The sequence below is a fragment of the Eucyclogobius newberryi genome, unplaced genomic scaffold (assembly GCF_026437365.1).
Source record: "Eucyclogobius newberryi isolate DKJ021-1_F unplaced genomic scaffold, fEucNew1.0.hap1 SCAF_6, whole genome shotgun sequence".
Lineage (NCBI taxonomy): Eukaryota > Metazoa > Chordata > Actinopteri > Gobiiformes > Gobiidae > Eucyclogobius > Eucyclogobius newberryi.
In genome coordinates this window covers 38,233,617-38,249,404 of record NW_027316278.1, presented here as the reverse complement: position 1 = coordinate 38,249,404, position 15,788 = coordinate 38,233,617, and the positions used below count along the sequence as shown (strand labels likewise).

The 15,788-nt window shown below is 43.2% G+C and overlaps 4 non-coding genes across 4 annotated transcripts; all 4 read right to left on the bottom strand.

Moving 5' to 3' along the window:
- Positions 1-649: 649 nt before the first annotated feature.
- Positions 650-721, bottom strand: trnac-gca (transfer RNA cysteine (anticodon GCA)). Its single transcript has one exon. It is a non-coding gene; the product is annotated as a tRNA-Cys (tRNA).
- An 11,180-nt stretch (positions 722-11,901) lies between these two features.
- Positions 11,902-11,973, bottom strand: trnac-gca (transfer RNA cysteine (anticodon GCA)). Its single transcript has one exon. It is a non-coding gene; the product is annotated as a tRNA-Cys (tRNA).
- Positions 11,974-13,533: 1,560 nt separating this feature from the next.
- trnac-gca (transfer RNA cysteine (anticodon GCA)) lies at positions 13,534-13,605 on the bottom strand. Its single transcript has one exon. It is a non-coding gene; the product is annotated as a tRNA-Cys (tRNA).
- A 1,560-nt stretch (positions 13,606-15,165) lies between these two features.
- On the bottom strand, positions 15,166-15,237 carry trnac-gca (transfer RNA cysteine (anticodon GCA)). Its single transcript has one exon. It is a non-coding gene; the product is annotated as a tRNA-Cys (tRNA).
- Between the last annotated feature and the right edge of the window lie 551 nt (positions 15,238-15,788).

Below are 15,788 nucleotides of genomic sequence, written 5' to 3'. Positions count from 1 at the left end.
GGGGACTTCATTGTGTGTTGTACTTTCTGTGCCCCGTTTTTCCGCTCCTTCTCATTGATGATGGATGGGCATAGGCATATCTTTTGGATGCTTAGCGACAACGCTGAATGAGGACGTGTAAATTGCTGTAGATTGACTATTATGTGAAAAGCAAACGTAATCAGGAACTCTTCAACTGTCCTTTTGTTCAAAATATACAAGATGTACCTGTAGCCACCTCACTTGTGTATATTCTGAAATATTTGGTGGAGCACATGCATTGGCTCAACAGAACTGTTACATCATACTTTATATGCTGTGTCGCTGCACACCTATCTATTTGTTTTAAATACTTCTCAAGGCAAGGATAAGATTTGACCTCATGCATTAGGCTCGAAGGCGAGCGCCTGATGGTCAGGCCTTTGCGCCACTGTTGTTTGCAGAGAATGTTGTCTTGATGTCTTAATCAACCACGCTCACTACGACGATGACAGAGGGTTACCAAGTGCAAAAAAGCTATAGCTAAAATCAACTCAAGGAAAGGGGCGGAACTGTATCTTAAATGCCATCTTACACCCTCTTGAGACATTGGTATGAAGTTGAAAGGGCAGTCTGCGGAATGCCAACATTGCAGTTGGTCTTTTAACAAATACAAATTCTATTTAAGTAAAGTGAGCATCCGGATTTGAACCGGGGACCTCTTGATCTGCAGTCAAATGCTCTACCACTGAGCTATACCCCCTACCTGTCTGCATATATGAGGGTGGCAAAGACACAATGACACAATCACACAGTGTTAGCTGAGCTTTAAGCTTGCACACTTATCTACCTTTTTATTAAGGGTTGATTGTAGTTTACCCTCCTCTGGTATTGACTGAGTTTGACCTCATGCCGTTTTTCTGTGCATTCCAAACTTTTATCTGCCCTATTGCAACCCATTCAAAAAAGGCTAAATACACAGTTTGAACGCGCATCTAAAGTAGAACGGTTCCGCTTGTTTTATTTGTCGTCTTGACATGAGTGGCTTTATTCTAGACCGGAGGAAACAGCCGATGCCAGCTGCGCTAGCTTTTGCACAACAGTTGTTTATTATCCTTCAGCCACGAAACTTGTGTAAGGCGCAGCTTGTTTACAGATGCCACAACAGTGTTCCGACAACTTCTGCTGCTGCAGAAACGTTACACTTTTACCCAATCAACATCTGATAGTCTGTGGACGTCACGTTTAGTCCCTGCTTTGCTCGACTTGGCCCAAGGGAGAAGAGGGTACTAAAAGTGTACCTGGTCTGAGGCGGTAGCACCAAATGGAAATGTGCTAAAGCAGGGCTGAATAGAGTTGAGCAAAGTAGGTGCTAATGGAAAAGGGGCACTAGTAATGCTTATAAATAGGTTTAGCATCATACAAATGCTATAGGTTGGGCGTTTACTGGGTATTCTCCTAAAGAAAAAGGATTTGTCAGATTTGTCAGATTTGTCAGACTTGTCAGATTTGTCAGTAGTTTTTGACTTATCTTGTGTCTGTGCGATAGACCTTACAGGCTCATCAAGGTTTCCATGTGGTGTGAGGCAAGCCTTTGAGGTCTTTTCAGATCACACAGCACATGCTGCTGCGGAGTTGAGAGAATGTGGGCATGGAAACCTTCAGGGGACTTCATTGTGTGTTGTACTTTCTGTGCCCCGTTTTTCCGCTCCTTCTCATTGATGATGGATGGGCATAGGCATATCTTTTGGATGCTTAGCGACAACGCTGAATGAGGACGTGTAAATTGCTGTAGATTGACTATTATGTGAAAAGCAAACGTAATCAGGAACTCTTCAACTGTCCTTTTGTTCAAAATATACAAGATGTACCTGTAGCCACCTCACCTCTGCCCTTGTGTATATTCTGAAATATTTGGTGGAGCACATGCATTGGCTCAACAGAACTGTTACATCATACTTTATATGCTGTGTCGCTGCACACCTATCTATTTGTTTTAAATACTTCTCAAGGCAAGGATAAGATTTGACCTCATGCATTAGGCTCGAAGGCGAGCGTCTGATTGTCAGGCCTTTGCGCCACTGTTGTTTGCAGAGGATGTTGTCTTGATGTCTTAATCAACCACGCTCACTACGACGATGACAGAGTGTTACCAAGTGCAAAAAAGCTATAGCTAAAATCAACTCAAGGAAAGGGGCGGAACTGTATCTTAAATGCCATCTTACACCCTCTTGAGACATTGGTATGAAGTTGAAAGGGCAGTCTGCGGAATGCCAACATTTCAGTTGGTCTTTTAACAAATACAAATTCTATTTATCTGCAGTCAAATGCTCTACCACTGAGCTATACCCCATACCTGTCTGCAAATATGAGGGTGGCAAAGACACAATGACACAATCACACAGTGTTAGCTGAGCTTTGAAGCTTGCACACTTATCTACCTTTTTATTAAGGGTTGATTGTAGTTTACCCTCCTCTGGTATTGACTGAGTTTGACCTCATGCCGTTTTTCTGTGCATTCCAAACTTTTATCTGCCCTATTGCAACCCATTCAAAAAAGGCTAAATACACAGTTTGAACGCGCATCTAAAGTAGAACGGTTCCGCTTGTTTTATTTGTCGTCTTGACATGAGTGGCTTTATTCTGGACCGGAGGAAACAGCCGATGCCAGCTGCGCTAGCTTTTGCACAACAGTTGTTTATTATCCTTCAGCCACGAAACTTGTGTAAGGCGCAGCTTGTTTACAGATGCCACAACAGTGTTCCGACAACTTCTGCTGCTGCAGAAACGTTACACTTTTACCCAATCAACATCTGATAGTCTGTGGACGTCACGTTTAGTCCCTGCTTTGCTCGACTTGGCCCAAGGGAGAAGAGGGTACTAAAAGTGTACCTGGTCTGAGGCGGTAGCACCAAATGGAAATGTGCTAAAGCAGGGCTGAATAGAGTTGAGCAAAGTAGGTGCTAATGGAAAAGGGGCACTAGTAATGCTTATAAATAGGTTTAGCATCATACAAATGCTATAGGTTGGGCGTTTACTGGGTATTCTCCTAAAGAAAAAGGATTTGTCAGATTTGTCAGATTTGTCAGACTTGTCAGATTTGTCAGTAGTTTTTGACTTATCTTGTGTCTGTGCGATAGACCTTACAGGCTCATCAAGGTTTCCATGTGGTGTGAGGCAAGCCTTTGAGGTCTTTTCAGATCACACAGCACATGCTGCTGCGGAGTTGAGAGAATGTGGGCATGGAAACCTTCAGGGGACTTCATTGTGTGTTGTACTTTCTGTGCCCCGTTTTTCCGCTCCTTCTCATTGATGATGGATGGGCATAGGCATATCTTTTGGATGCTTAGCGACAACGCTGAATGAGGACGTGTAAATTGCTGTAGATTGACTATTATGTGAAAAGCAAACGTAATCAGGAACTCTTCAACTGTCCTTTTGTTCAAAATATACAAGATGTACCTGTAGCCACCTCACCTCTGCCCTTGTGTATATTCTGAAATATTTGGTGGAGCACATGCATTGGCTCAACAGAACTGTTACATCATACTTTATATGCTGTGTCGCTGCACACCTATCTATTTGTTTTAAATACTTCTCAAGGCAAGGATAAGATTTGACCTCATGCATTAGGCTCGAAGGCGAGCGCCTGATGGTCAGGCCTTTGCGCCACTGTTGTTTGCAGAGGATGTTGTCTTGATGTCTTAATCAACCACGCTCACTACGACGATGACAGAGTGTTACCAAGTGCAAAAAAGCTATAGCTAAAATCAACTCAAGGAAAGGGGCGGAACTGTATCTTAAATGCCATCTTACACCCTCTTGAGACATTGGTATGAAGTTGAAAGGGCAGTCTGCGGAATGCCAACATTTCAGTTGGTCTTTTAACAAATACAAATTCTATTTATCTGCAGTCAAATGCTCTACCACTGAGCTATACCCCATACCTGTCTGCAAATATGAGGGTGGCAAAGACACAATGACACAATCACACAGTGTTAGCTGAGCTTTGAAGCTTGCACACTTATCTACCTTTTTATTAAGGGTTGATTGTAGTTTACCCTCCTCTGGTATTGACTGAGTTTGACCTCATGCCGTTTTTCTGTGCATTCCAAACTTTTATCTGCCCTATTGCAACCCATTCAAAAAAGGCTAAATACACAGTTTGAACGCGCATCTAAAGTAGAACGGTTCCGCTTGTTTTATTTGTCGTCTTGACATGAGTGGCTTTATTCTGGACCGGAGGAAACAGCCGATGCCAGCTGCGCTAGCTTTTGCACAACAGTTGTTTATTATCCTTCAGCCACGAAACTTGTGTAAGGCGCAGCTTGTTTACAGATGCCACAACAGTGTTCCGACAACTTCTGCTGCTGCAGAAACGTTACACTTTTACCCAATCAACATCTGATAGTCTGTGGACGTCACGTTTAGTCCCTGCTTTGCTCGACTTGGCCCAAGGGAGAAGAGGGTACTAAAAGTGTACCTGGTCTGAGGCGGTAGCACCAAATGGAAATGTGCTAAAGCAGGGCTGAATAGAGTTGAGCAAAGTAGGTGCTAATGGAAAAGGGGCACTAGTAATGCTTATAAATAGGTTTAGCATCATACAAATGCTATAGGTTGGGCGTTTACTGGGTATTCTCCTAAAGAAAAAGGATTTGTCAGATTTGTCAGATTTGTCAGACTTGTCAGATTTGTCAGTAGTTTTTGACTTATCTTGTGTCTGTGCGATAGACCTTACAGGCTCATCAAGGTTTCCATGTGGTGTGAGGCAAGCCTTTAAGGTCTTTTCAAATCACACAGCACATGCTGCTGCGGAGTTGAGAGAATGTGGGCATGGAAACCTTCAGGGGACTTCATTGTGTGTTGTACTTTCTGTGCCCCGTTTTTCCGCTCCTTCTCATTGATGATGGATGGGCATAGGCATATCTTTTGGATGCTTAGCGACAACGCTGAATGAGGACGTGTAAATTGCTGTAGATTGACTATTATGTGAAAAGCAAACGTAATCAGGAACTCTTCAACTGTCCTTTTGTTCAAAATATACAAGATGTACCTGTAGCCACCTCACTTGTGTATATTCTGAAATATTTGGTGGAGCACATGCATTGGCTCAACAGAACTGTTACATCATACTTTATATGCTGTGTCGCTGCACAGCTATCTATTTGTTTTAAATACTTCTCAAGGCAAGGATAAGATTTGACCTCATGCATTAGGCTCGAAGGCGAGCGCCTGATGGTCAGGCCTTTGCGCCACTGTTGTTTGCAGAGGATGTTGTCTTGATGTCTTAATCAACCACGCTCACTACGACGATGACAGAGTGTTACCAAGTGCAAAAAAGCTATAGCTAAAATCAAGTCAAGGAAAGGGGCGGAACTGTATCATAAATGCCATCTTACACCCTCTTGAGACATTGGTATGAAGTTGAAAGGGCAGTCTGCGGAATACCAACATTGCAGTTGGTCTTTTAACAAATACAAATTCTATTTAAGTAAAGGGAGCAGATGACCTCTTGATCTGCAGTCAAATGCTCTACCACTGAGCTATACTCCCCTACCTGTCTGCAAATATGAGGGTGGCAAAGACACAATGACACAATCACACAGTGTTAGCTGAGCTTTGAAGCTTGCACACTTATCTACCTTTTTATTAAGGGTTGATTGTAGTTTACCCTCCTCTGGTATTGACTGAGTTTGACCTCATGCCGTTTTTCTGTGCATTCCAAACTTTTATCTGCCCTATTGCAACCCATTCAAAAAAGGCTAAATACACAGTTTGAACGCGCATCTAAAGAAGAACGGTTCCGCTTGTTTTATTTGTCGTCTTGACATGAGTGGCTTTATTCTGGACCGGAGGAAACAGCCGATGCCAGCTGCGCTAGCTTTTGCACAACAGTTGTTTATTATCCTTCAGCCACGAAACTTGTGTAAGGCGCAGCTTGTTTACAGATGCCACAACAGTGTTCCGACAACTTCTGCTGCTGCAGAAACGTTACACTTTTACCCAATCAACATCTGATAGTCTGTGGACGTCACGTTTAGTCCCTGCTTTGCTCGACTTGGCCCAAGGGAGAAGAGGGTACTAAAAGTGTACCTGGTCTGAGGCGGTAGCACCAAATGGAAATGTGCTAAAGCAGGGCTGAATAGAGTTGAGCAAAGTAGGTGCTAATGGAAAAGGGGCACTAGTAATGCTTATAAATAGGTTTAGCATCATACAAATGCTATAGGTTGGGCGTTTACTGGGTATTCTCCTAAAGAAAAAGGATTTGTCAGATTTGTCAGATTTGTCAGACTTGTCAGATTTGTCAGTAGTTTTTGACTTATCTTGTGTCTGTGCGATAGACCTTACAGGCTCATCAAGGTTTCCATGTGGTGTGAGGCAAGCCTTTGAGGTCTTTTCAGATCACACAGCACATGCTGCTGCGGAGTTGAGAGAATGTGGGCATGGAAACCTTCAGGGGACTTCATTGTGTGTTGTACTTTCTGTGCCCCGTTTTTCCGCTCCTTCTCATTGATGATGGATGGGCATAGGCATATCTTTTGGATGCTTAGCGACAACGCTGAATGAGGACGTGTAAATTGCTGTAGATTGACTATTATGTGAAAAGCAAACGTAATCAGGAACTCTTCAACTGTCCTTTTGTTCAAAATATACAAGATGTACCTGTAGCCACCTCACTTGTGTATATTCTGAAATATTTGGTGGAGCACATGCATTGGCTCAACAGAACTGTTACATCATACTTTATATGCTGTGTCGCTGCACAGCTATCTATTTGTTTTAAATACTTCTCAAGGCAAGGATAAGATTTGACCTCATGCATTAGGCTCGAAGAGGAGCGCCTGATGGTCAGGCCTTTGCGCCACTGTTGTTTGCAGAGGATGTTGTCTTGATGTCTTAATCAACCACGCTCACTACGACGATGACAGAGTGTTACCAAGTGCAAAAAAGCTATAGCTAAAATCAAGTCAAGGAAAGGGGCGGAACTGTATCATAAATGCCATCTTACACCCTCTTGAGACATTGGTATGAAGTTGAAAGGGCAGTCTGCGGAATACCAACATTGCAGTTGGTCTTTTAACAAATACAAATTCTATTTAAGTAAAGGGAGCAGATGACCTCTTGATCTGCAGTCAAATGCTCTACCACTGAGCTATACTCCCCTACCTGTCTGCAAATATGAGGGTGGCAAAGACACAATGACACAATCACACAGTGTTAGCTGAGCTTTGAAGCTTGCACACTTATCTACCTTTTTATTAAGGGTTGATTGTAGTTTACCCTCCTCTGGTATTGACTGAGTTTGACCTCATGCCGTTTTTCTGTGCATTCCAAACTTTTATCTGCCCTATTGCAACCCATTCAAAAAAGGCTAAATACACAGTTTGAACGCGCATCTAAAGAAGAACGGTTCCGCTTGTTTTATTTGTCGTCTTGACATGAGTGGCTTTATTCTGGACCGGAGGAAACAGCCGATGCCAGCTGCGCTAGCTTTTGCACAACAGTTGTTTATTATCCTTCAGCCACGAAACTTGTGTAAGGCGCAGCTTGTTTACAGATGCCACAACAGTGTTCCGACAACTTCTGCTGCTGCAGAAACGTTACACTTTTACCCAATCAACATCTGATAGTCTGTGGACGTCACGTTTAGTCCCTGCTTTGCTCGACTTGGCCCAAGGGAGAAGAGGGTACTAAAAGTGTACCTGGTCTGAGGCGGTAGCACCAAATGGAAATGTGCTAAAGCAGGGCTGAATAGAGTTGAGCAAAGTAGGTGCTAATGGAAAAGGGGCACTAGTAATGCTTATAAATAGGTTTAGCATCATACAGATGCTATAGGTTGGGCGTTTACTGGGTATTCTCCTAAAGAAAAAGGATTTGTCAGATTTGTCAGATTTGTCAGACTTGTCAGATTTGTCAGTAGTTTTTGACTTATCTTGTGTCTGTGCGATAGACCTTACAGGCTCATCAAGGTTTCCATGTGGTGTGAGGCAAGCCTTTGAGGTCTTTTCAGATCACACAGCACATGCTGCTGCGGAGTTGAGAGAATGTGGGCATGGAAACCTTCAGGGGACTTCATTGTGTGTTGTACTTTCTGTGCCCCGTTTTTCCGCTCCTTCTCATTGATGATGGATGGGCATAGGCATATCTTTTGGATGCTTAGCGACAACGCTGAATGAGGACGTGTAAATTGCTGTAGATTGACTATTATGTGAAAAGCAAACGTAATCAGGAACTCTTCAACTGTCCTTTTGTTCAAAATATACAAGATGTACCTGTAGCCACCTCACTTGTGTATATTCTGAAATATTTGGTGGAGCACATGCATTGGCTCAACAGAACTGTTACATCATACTTTATATGCTGTGTCGCTGCACAGCTATCTATTTGTTTTAAATACTTCTCAAGGCAAGGATAAGATTTGACCTCATGCATTAGGCTCGAAGGCGAGCGCCTGATGGTCAGGCCTTTGCGCCACTGTTGTTTGCAGAGGATGTTGTCTTGATGTCTTAATCAACCACGCTCACTACGACGATGACAGAGTGTTACCAAGTGCAAAAAAGCTATAGCTAAAATCAAGTCAAGGAAAGGGGCGGAACTGTATCATAAATGCCATCTTACACCCTCTTGAGACATTGGTATGAAGTTGAAAGGGCAGTCTGCGGAATACCAACATTGCAGTTGGTCTTTTAACAAATACAAATTCTATTTAAGTAAAGGGAGCAGATGACCTCTTGATCTGCAGTCAAATGCTCTACCACTGAGCTATACTCCCCTACCTGTCTGCAAATATGAGGGTGGCAAAGACACAATGACACAATCACACAGTGTTAGCTGAGCTTTGAAGCTTGCACACTTATCTACCTTTTTATTAAGGGTTGATTGTAGTTTACCCTCCTCTGGTATTGACTGAGTTTGACCTCATGCCGTTTTTCTGTGCATTCCAAACTTTTATCTGCCCTATTGCAACCCATTCAAAAAAGGCTAAATACACAGTTTGAACGCGCATCTAAAGAAGAACGGTTCCGCTTGTTTTATTTGTCGTCTTGACATGAGTGGCTTTATTCTGGACCGGAGGAAACAGCCGATGCCAGCTGCGCTAGCTTTTGCACAACAGTTGTTTATTATCCTTCAGCCACGAAACTTGTGTAAGGCGCAGCTTGTTTACAGATGCCACAACAGTGTTCCGACAACTTCTGCTGCTGCAGAAACGTTACACTTTTACCCAATCAACATCTGATAGTCTGTGGACGTCACGTTTAGTCCCTGCTTTGCTCGACTTGGCCCAAGGGAGAAGAGGGTACTAAAAGTGTACCTGGTCTGAGGCGGTAGCACCAAATGGAAATGTGCTAAAGCAGGGCTGAATAGAGTTGAGCAAAGTAGGTGCTAATGGAAAAGGGGCACTAGTAATGCTTATAAATAGGTTTAGCATCATACAAATGCTATAGGTTGGGCGTTTACTGGGTATTCTCCTAAAGAAAAAGGATTTGTCAGATTTGTCAGATTTGTCAGACTTGTCAGATTTGTCAGTAGTTTTTGACTTATCTTGTGTCTGTGCGATAGACCTTACAGGCTCATCAAGGTTTCCATGTGGTGTGAGGCAAGCCTTTGAGGTCTTTTCAGATCACACAGCACATGCTGCTGCGGAGTTGAGAGAATGTGGGCATGGAAACCTTCAGGGGACTTCATTGTGTGTTGTACTTTCTGTGCCCCGTTTTTCCGCTCCTTCTCATTGATGATGGATGGGCATAGGCATATCTTTTGGATGCTTAGCGACAACGCTGAATGAGGACGTGTAAATTGCTGTAGATTGACTATTATGTGAAAAGCAAACGTAATCAGGAACTCTTCAACTGTCCTTTTGTTCAAAATATACAAGATGTACCTGTAGCCACCTCACCTCTGCCCTTGTGTATATTCTGAAATATTTGGTGGAGCACATGCATTGGCTCAACAGAACTGTTACATCATACTTTATATGCTGTGTCGCTGCACACCTATCTATTTGTTTTAAATACTTCTCAAGGCAAGGATAAGATTTGACCTCATGCATTAGGCTCGAAGGCGAGCGCCTGATGGTCAGGCCTTTGCGCCACTGTTGTTTGCAGAGGATGTTGTCTTGATGTCTTAATCAACCACGCTCACTACGACGATGACAGAGTGTTACCAAGTGCAAAAAAGCTATAGCTAAAATCAACTCAAGGAAAGGGGCGGAACTGTATCTTAAATGCCATCTTACACCCTCTTGAGACATTGGTATGAAGTTGAAAGGGCAGTCTGCGGAATGCCAACATTGCAGTTGGTCTTTTAACAAATACAAATTCTATTTAAGTAAAGGGAGCAGATGACCTCTTGATCTGCAGTCAAATGCTCTACCACTGAGCTATACTCCCCTACCTGTCTGCAAATATGAGGGTGGCAAAGACACAATGACACAATCACACAGTGTTAGCTGAGCTTTGAAGCTTGCACACTTATCTACCTTTTTATTAAGGGTTGATTGTAGTTTACCCTCCTCTGGTATTGACTGAGTTTGACCTCATGCCGTTTTTCTGTGCATTCCAAACTTTTATCTGCCCTATTGCAACCCATTCAAAAAAGGCTAAATACACAGTTTGAACGCGCATCTAAAGAAGAACGGTTCCGCTTGTTTTATTTGTCGTCTTGACATGAGTGGCTTTATTCTGGACCGGAGGAAACAGCCGATGCCAGCTGCGCTAGCTTTTGCACAACAGTTGTTTATTATCCTTCAGCCACGAAACTTGTGTAAGGCGCAGCTTGTTTACAGATGCCACAACAGTGTTCCGACAACTTCTGCTGCTGCAGAAACGTTACACTTTTACCCAATCAACATCTGATAGTCTGTGGACGTCACGTTTAGTCCCTGCTTTGCTCGACTTGGCCCAAGGGAGAAGAGGGTACTAAAAGTGTACCTGGTCTGAGGCGGTAGCACCAAATGGAAATGTGCTAAAGCAGGGCTGAATAGAGTTGAGCAAAGTAGGTGCTAATGGAAAAGGGGCACTAGTAATGCTTATAAATAGGTTTAGCATCATACAAATGCTATAGGTTGGGCGTTTACTGGGTATTCTCCTAAAGAAAAAGGATTTGTCAGATTTGTCAGATTTGTCAGACTTGTCAGATTTGTCAGTAGTTTTTGACTTATCTTGTGTCTGTGCGATAGACCTTACAGGCTCATCAAGGTTTCCATGTGGTGTGAGGCAAGCCTTTGAGGTCTTTTCAGATCACACAGCACATGCTGCTGCGGAGTTGAGAGAATGTGGGCATGGAAACCTTCAGGGGACTTCATTGTGTGTTGTACTTTCTGTGCCCCGTTTTTCCGCTCCTTCTCATTGATGATGGATGGGCATAGGCATATCTTTTGGATGCTTAGCGACAACGCTGAATGAGGACGTGTAAATTGCTGTAGATTGACTATTATGTGAAAAGCAAACGTAATCAGGAACTCTTCAACTGTCCTTTTGTTCAAAATATACAAGATGTACCTGTAGCCACCTCACTTGTGTATATTCTGAAATATTTGGTGGAGCACATGCATTGGCTCAACAGAACTGTTACATCATACTTTATATGCTGTGTCGCTGCACAGCTATCTATTTGTTTTAAATACTTCTCAAGGCAAGGATAAGATTTGACCTCATGCATTAGGCTCGAAGGCGAGCGCCTGATGGTCAGGCCTTTGCGCCACTGTTGTTTGCAGAGGATGTTGTCTTGATGTCTTAATCAACCACGCTCACTACGACGATGACAGAGTGTTACCAAGTGCAAAAAAGCTATAGCTAAAATCAAGTCAAGGAAAGGGGCGGAACTGTATCTTAAATGCCATCTTACACCCTCTTGAGACATTGGTATGAAGTTGAAAGGGCAGTCTGCGGAATGCCAACATTGCAGTTGGTCTTTTAACAAATACAAATTCTATTTAAGTAAAGGGGGCATCCGGATTTGAAACGGGGACCTCTTGATCTGCAGTCAAATGCTCTACCACTGAGCTATACTCCCCTATCTGTCTCCAAATCTGAGGGTGGGAAGGACACATTGACACAATCACACAGTGTTAGCTGAGCTTTGAAGCTTGCACACTTATCTACCTTTTTATTAAGGGTTGATTGTAGTTTACCCTCCTCTGGTATTGACTGAGTTTGACCTCATGCCGTTTTTCTGTGCATTCCAAACTTTTATCTGCCCTATTGCAACCCATTCAAAAAAGGCTAAATACACAGTTTGAACGCGCATCTAAAGTAGAACGGTTCCGCTTGTTTTATTTGTCGTCTTGACATGAGTGGCTTTATTCTGGACCGGAGGAAACAGCCGATGCCAGCTGCGCTAGCTTTTGCACAACAGTTGTTTATTATCCTTCAGCCACGAAACTTGTGTAAGGCGCAGCTTGTTTACAGTTGCCACAACAGTGTTCCGACAACTTCTGCTGCTGCAGAAACGTTACACTTTTACCCAATCAACATCTGATAGTCTGTGGACGTCACGTTTAGTCCCTGCTTTGCTCGACTTGGCCCAAGGGAGAAGAGGGTACTAAAAGTGTACCTGGTCTGAGGCGGTAGCACCAAATGGAAATGTGCTAAAGCAGGGGTGAATAGAGTTGAGCAAAGTAGGTGCTAATGGAAAAGGGGCACTAGTAATGCTTATAAATAGGTTTAGCATCATACAAATGCTATAGGTTGGGCGTTTACTGGGTATTCTCCTAAAGAAAAAGGATTTGTCAGATTTGTCAGATTTGTCAGACTTGTCAGATTTGTCAGTAGTTTTTGACTTATCTTGTGTCTGTGCGATAGACCTTACAGGCTCATCAAGGTTTCCATGTGGTGTGAGGCAAGCCTTTGAGGTCTTTTCAAATCACACAGCACATGCTACTGCGGAGTTGAGAGAATGTGGGCATGGAAACCTTCAGGGGACTTCATTGTGTGTTGTACTTTCTGTGCCCCGTTTTTCCGCTCCTTCTCATTGATGATGGATGGGCATAGGCATATCTTTTGGATGCTTAGCGACAACGCTGAATGAGGACGTGTAAATTGCTGTAGATTGACTATTATGTGAAAAGCAAACGTAATCAGGAACTCTTCAACTGTCCTTTTGTTCAAAATATACAAGATGTACCTGTAGCCACCTCACCTCTGCCCTTGTGTATATTCTGAAATATTTGGTGGAGCACATACATTGGCTCAACAGAACTGTTACATCAGACTTTATATGCTGTGTCTCTGCACACCTATCTATTTGTTTTAAATACTTCTCAAGGCAAGGATTAGATTTGACCTCATGCATTAGGCTCGAAGGCGAGCGCCTGATGGTCAGGCCTTTGAGCCACTGTTGTTTGCAGAGGATGTTGTCTTGATGTCTTAATCAACCACCCTCACTACGACGATGACAGAGTGTTACCAAGTGCAAAAAAGCTATAGCTAAAAGCAACTCAAGGAAAGGGGCGGAACTGTATCTTAAATGCCATCTTACACCCTCTTGAGACATTGGTATGAAGTTGAAAGGGCAGTCTGCGGAATGCCAACATTGCAGTTGGTCTTTTAACAAATACAAATTCTATTTAAGTAAAGGGAGCATCCGGCTTTGAACCGGGGACCTCTTGATCTGCAGTCAAATGCTCTACCACTGAGATATACTCCCCTATCTGTCTCCAAATCTGAGGGTGGGAAGGACACATTGACACAATCACACAGTGTTAGCTGAGCTTTGAAGCTTGCACACTTATCTACCTTTTTATTAAGGGTTGATTGTAGTTTACCCTCCTATGGTATTGACTGAGTTTGACCTCATGCCGTTTTTCTGTGCATTCCAAACTTTTATCTGCCCTATTGCAACCCATTCAAAAAAGGCTAAATACACAGTTTGAACGCGCATCTAAAGTAGAACGGTTCCGCTTGTTTTATTTGTCGTCTTGACATGAGTGGCTTTATTCTGGACCGGAGGAAACAGCCGATGCCAGCTGCGCTAGCTTTTGCACAACAGTTGTTTATTATCCTTCAGCCACGAAACTTGTGTAAGGCGCAGCTTGTTTACAGATGCCACAACAGTGTTCCGACAACTTCTGCTGCTGCAGAAACGTTACACTTTTACCCAATCAACATCTGATAGTCTGTGGACGTCACGTTTAGTCCCTGCTTTGCTCGACTTGGCCCAAGGGAGAAGAGGGTACTAAAAGTGTACCTGGTCTGAGGCGGTAGCACCAAATGGAAATGTGCTAAAGCAGGGCTGAATAGAGTTGAGCAAAGTAGGTGCTAATGGAAAAGGGGCACTAGTAATGCTTATAAATAGGTTTAGCATCATACAAATGCTATAGGTTGGGCGTTTACTGGGTATTCTCCTAAAGAAAAAGGATTTGTCAAATTTGTCAGATTTGTCAGACTTGTCAGATTTGTCAGTAGTTTTTGACTTATCTTGTGTCTGTGCGATAGACCTTACAGGCTCATCAAGGTTTCCATGTGGTGTGAGGCAAGCCTTTGAGGTCTTTTCAAATCACACAGCACATGCTGCTGCGGAGTTGAGAGAATGTGGGCATGGAAACCTTCAGGGGACTTCATTGTGTGTTGTACTTTCTGTGCCCCGTTTTTCCGCTCCTTCTCATTGATGATGGATGGGCATAGGCATATCTTTTGGATGCTTAGCGACAACGCTGAATGAGGACGTGTAAATTGCTGTAGATTGACTATTATGTGAAAAGCAAACGTAATCAGGAACTCTTCAACTGTCCTTTTGTTCAAAATATACAAGATGTACCTGTAGCCACCTCACCTCTGCCCTTGTGTATATTCTGAAATATTTGGTGGAGCACATACATTGGCTCAACAGAACTGTTACATCAGACTTTATATGCTGTGTCTCTGCACACCTATCTATTTGTTTTAAATACTTCTCAAGGCAAGGATTAGATTTGACCTCATGCATTAGGCTCGAAGGCGAGCGCCTGATGGTCAGGCCTTTGAGCCACTGTTGTTTGCAGAGGATGTTGTCTTGATGTCTTAATCAACCACCCTCACTACGACGATGACAGAGTGTTACCAAGTGCAAAAAAGCTATAGCTAAAAGCAACTCAAGGAAAGGGGCGGAACTGTATCTTAAATGCCATCTTACATCCTCTTGAGACATTGGTATGAAGTTGAAAGGGCAGTCTGCGGAATGCCAACATTGCAGTTGGTCTTTCAACAAATACAAATTCTATTTAAGTAAAGGGAGCATCCGGATTTGAACCGGGGACCTCTTGATCTGCAGTCAAATGCTCTACCACTGAGCTATACTCCCCTATCTGTCTCCAAATCTGAGGGTGGGAAGGACACATTGACACAATCACACAGTGTTAGCTGAGCTTTGAAGCTTGCACACTTATCTACCTTTTTATTAAGGGTTGATTGTAGTTTACCCTCCTATGGTATTGACTGAGTTTGACCTCATGCCGTTTTTCTGTGCATTCCAAACTTTTATCTGCCCTATTGCAACCCATTCAAAAAAGGCTAAATACACAGTTTGAACGTGCATCTAAAGTAGAACGGTTCCGCTTGTTTTATTTGTCGTCTTGACATGAGTGGCTTTATTCTGGACCGGAGGAAACAGCCGATGCCAGCTGCGCTAGCTTTTGCACAACAGTTGTTTATTATCCTTCAGCCACGAAACTTGTGTAAGGCGCAGCTTGTTTACAGATGCCACAACAGTGTTCCGACAACTTCTGCTGCTGCAGAAACGTTACACTTTTACCCAATCAACATCTGATAGTCTGTGGACGTCACGTTTAGTCCCTGCTTTGCTCGACTTGGCCCAAGGGAGAAGAGGGTACTAAAAGTGTACCTGGTCTGAGG